At 28.0% G+C, this 5,000-nt stretch overlaps 1 protein-coding gene across 1 annotated transcript in view; it reads left to right on the top strand.

Annotated features, from left to right (window-relative positions):
* The window catches only part of slc12a6 (solute carrier family 12 member 6), a 65,643-nt gene that overhangs the window by 23,047 nt on the left and 37,596 nt on the right, over positions 1 to 5,000 (top strand). The gene's annotated exons all lie outside the window — the stretch shown is intronic.

Here is a 5,000-nt window from a genome sequence, read left to right as displayed (position 1 = left end):
TTGACTTAAACATATCTAAATGTTTTCTAAATTAGAACCATCTAATTAGCGTACTTTTTTTATTTATTATTCATTCTTTGTGGATTTGCTTGTTCACGTGACATTTCGCGTCATTCGCGGCAGCGTTACGTCCGTCTCCTGCACGCACGAAACAGGAGGAGAGAAGGAGAAGTGAGTTGGTAAATGTCAGTTCAGTTCTAAGTTCAGTCTTTATGTTCGTAGTGGTGTGCGATGTGTATTGTCTATTATGATATTGTAATCATTGTTTTAACGATGTACGAGGCACTTCGAGCTGACATCGCTTTTGTCTCTCGTGCTTTCACTGCGTGATGTGTGCAGTTATAACGTTATGTTCCCAATGTCTCATATTTATATCATATTATGTTGTTATCATAGACCTACAATATCACATCAGCAAGACTTCCGTTTTCCCGTGCACAATTGCAAATGTGATTATTTATTTATATAACATTAATTAACAATAAATTAACATTGTGAGTTAAATTTTATAAACAGTATTGTCAATATTGTTTGTTTCCCCTTTATTTCGCTGACGAGAATTTCAAATTGAAGCCATAGCTGAGCCTCAATGCAACAGACAGCGATGAGTTTTTGACTGGAATCCGCGTTTTGAACGAATCAATTTAATGATTCAATGAACAATCACTTGCTTCCCGAATGAATCAGCCGTTTGAACGAATTGGTTGAATGAATGACTCCCTCAACTCATTTATTAAAACAGTGACTTGCCGCCACCTACTAGCAGCTTTAGATTCACATTTAGAGTACTTTTTAATTAGAGTGTTAAAATTAGAAATCAGTTCATATTTAACAATCTCATAGCTTTATTTATGCAATTGTAAATGCAGTGTAAATATATTAATGCCAGATCTGATGCCGCCACTGTGTCACCTCTGCACTGCAAAGATGGATTTTGATTTAATGATTTAATTTGACTGCTAAGAGTGGTATTGTGTAATTATTCTAATAGAATTTAAATTGAAGGTTAGAATTTGACATAAAAGGTGATGCATACATCTACAAATGTCAATATATAGGTGAAAATGCCACTGGAAATCAATTTAAGATGGCAAATATTACCCCTTAATAAAAAAATGTAATTTCTGTCACTGCTGTGAACTGACCACTGCATAGAATATGAAAAATATGCATATCTTCGTCAGTCAGCTGTCAACAACAGGCCTAAACCAGCCATGGCACCAAGCACAAAAACAAAATCAGTAAAATATTATCAAATTATTACCCACAAAACTTTGAAAATATCGATCGAGACATATTTTGTCAATATTGCACACCCCCTAATGCATGGTATTAATTTTGATTTCTTCGGGTCTTAAAAAGTCTTAAATTTGACTTTAAAAAATGTGCAGAAACCCTGTTTATATTTGAAAGCTGATAAACGATAATCTTTATATTTGAAAGCCAATACCGATAATTCTTTAAATTTGAAAGCCGATAAACGATATTCTTTATATTTAAAAGCCGATAACTGATAATCTGAATATTTGAAAGGCGATAAACGATAATCTTTATATTTGAAAGCTGATAAACGATATTCTTTATATTTGAAAGCCGATAAACGATAATCTTTATATTTGAAAGCCGATAAACGATATTCTTTATATTTAAAAGCCGATAACTGATAATCTGAATATTTGAAAGGCGATAAACGATAATCTTTATATTTGAAAGCTGATAAACGATATTCTTTATATTTGAAAGCCGATAAACGATAATCTTTATATTTGAAAGCCGATAAACGATATTCTTTATATTTGAAAGCCGATAAACGATAATTCTTTATATTTGAAAGCCGATAAACGATAATTCTTTAAATTTGAAAGCCGATAAACGATATTCTTTATATTTAAAAGCCGATAACTGATAATCTTTATATTTGAAAGCCGATAAACGATAATTCTTTAAATTTGAAAGCCGATAACTGATATTCTTTATATTTAAAAGCCGATAACTGATAATCTGAATATTTGAAAGGCGATAAACGATAATCTTTATATTTGAAAGCCGATAAACGATAATCTTTATATTTGAAAGTCGATAAACGATATTCTTTATATTTGAAAGCCGATAACTGATAATCTTTATATTTGAAAGCCGATAAACGATAATTCTTTATATTTGAAAGCCGATAAACGATAATTCTTTAAATTTGAAAGCCGATAACTGATATTCTTTATATTTAAAAGCCGATAACTGATAATCTGAATATTTGAAAGGCGATAAACGATAATCTTTATATTTGAAAGCCGATAAACGATAATCTTTATATTTGAAAGCCGATAAACGATAATCTTTATATTTGAAAGCCGATAAACGATATTCTTTATATTTAAAAGCCGATAACTGATAATCTGAATATTTGAAAGGCGATAAACGATAATCTTTATATTTGAAAGCTGATAAACGATATTCTTTATATTTGAAAGCCGATAAACGATAATCTTTATATTTGAAAGCCGATAAACGATATTCTTTATATTTGAAAGCCGATAAACGATAATTCTTTATATTTGAAAGCCGATAAACGATAATTCTTTAAATTTGAAAGCCGATAAACGATATTCTTTATATTTAAAAGCCGATAACTGATAATCTTTATATTTGAAAGCCGATAAACGATAATTCTTTAAATTTGAAAGCCGATAACTGATATTCTTTATATTTAAAAGCCGATAACTGATAATCTGAATATTTGAAAGGCGATAAACGATAATCTTTATATTTGAAAGCCGATAAACGATAATCTTTATATTTGAAAGTCGATAAACGATATTCTTTATATTTGAAAGCCGATAACTGATAATCTTTATATTTGAAAGCCGATAAACGATAATTCTTTATATTTGAAAGCCGATAAACGATAATTCTTTAAATTTGAAAGCCGATAAACGATATTCTTTATATTTAAAAGCCGATAACTGATAATCTTTATATTTGAAAGCCGATAAACGATAATCTTCTTTATATTTGAAAGCCGATAAACGATAATCTTTATATTTGAAAGCCGATAAACGATAATCTTTATATTTGAAAGTCGATAAACGATAATCTTTATATTTGAAAGCCGATAAACGATAATCTTTATATTTGAAAGCCGATAAACGATAATCTTTATATTTGAAAGCCGATAACTGATAATCTTTATATTTGAAAGCCGATAAACGATAATCTTTATATTTGAAAGTCGATAAACGATATTCTTTATATTTGAAAGCCGATAAACGATAATCTTTATATTTGAAAGCCGATAAACGATAATCTTTATATTTGAAAGTCGATAAACGATAATCTTTATATTTGAAAGCCGATAAACGATAATCTTTATATTTGAAAGCCGATAACTGATAATCTTTATATTTGAAAGCCGATAAACGATAATCTTTATATTTGAAAGTCGATAAACGATATTCTTTATATTTGAAAGTCGATAAACGATAATCTTTATATTTGAAAGCCGATAAACGATATTCTTTATATTTGAAAGCCGATAAACGATAATCATTATATTTGAAAGCCGATAAACGATAATCTTTATATTTGAAAGCCGATAAACGATAATCTTTATATTTGAAAGCCGATAAACGATAATCTTTATATTTGAAAGCCGATAAACGATAATCTTTATATTTGAAAGCCGATAAACGATAATCATTATATTTGAAAGCCGATAAACGATAATCTTTATATTTGAAAGCCGATAAACGATAATCTTTATATTTGAAAGCCGATAAACGATAATCTTTATATTTGAAAGCCGATAAACGATAATCTTTATATTTGAAAGCCGATAAACGATAATCTTTATATTTGAAAGCCGATAAACGATAATCTTTATATTTGAAAGCCGATAAACGATAATCTTTATATTTGAAAGTCGATAAACGATATTCTTTATATTTGAAAGTCGATAAACGATATTCTTTATATTTGAAAGCCGATAAACGATAATCTTTATATTTGAAAGCCGATAAACGATAATCTTTATATTTGAAAGCCGATAACTGATAATCTTTATATTTGAAAGCCGATAAACGATAATCTTTATATTTGAAAGTCGATAAACGATATTCTTTATATTTGAAAGCCGATAAACGATAATCATTATATTTGAAAGTCGATAAACGATAATTCTTTATATTTGAAAGCCGATAAACGATATTCTTTATATTTGAAAGCCGATAAACGATAATCTTTATATTTGAAAGTCGATAACTGATAATTCTTTATATTTGAAAGTCGATAAACGATATTCTTTATATTTGAAAGCCGATAACTGATAATCTTTATATTTGAAAGTCGATAAACGATATTCTTTATATTTGAAAGCCGATAAACGATAATCTTTATATTTGAAAGCCGATAACTGATAATCTTTATATTTGAAAGCCGATAAACGAAATTTTTTTATATTTGAAAGCCAATACCGATAATTCTTTAAATTTAAAAGCCGATAACTGATAATCTTTATATTTGAAAGCCGATAAACGATAATCTTTATATTTGAAAGCCGATAACTGATAATCTTTATATTTGAAAGTCGATAAACGATATTCTTTATATTTGAAAGTCGATAAACGATATTCTTTATATTTGAAAGCCGATAACTGATAATCTTTATATTTGAAAGTCGATAAACGATATTCTTTATATTTGAAAGCCGATAAACGATAATCTTTATATTTGAAAGCCGATTACTGATAATCTTTATATTTGAAAGCCGATAAACGAAATTTTTTTATATTTGAAAGCCAATACCGATAATTCTTTAAATTTAAAAGCCGATAACTGATAATCTTTATATTTGAAAGCCGATAAACGATAATCTTTATATTTGAAAGCCGATAAACGAAATTTTTTTATATTTGAAAGCCAATACCGATAATTCTTTAAATTTAAAAGCCGATAACTGATAATCTTTATATTTAAAAGCCGATAAACGATAATCTTTATATTTGAAA

The sequence above is a fragment of the Scardinius erythrophthalmus genome, assembly GCF_964197995.2.
Source record: "Scardinius erythrophthalmus genome assembly, chromosome: 2".
NCBI lineage: Eukaryota > Metazoa > Chordata > Actinopteri > Cypriniformes > Leuciscidae > Scardinius > Scardinius erythrophthalmus.
This window is presented reverse-complemented; position numbering and strand designations above follow the sequence as displayed.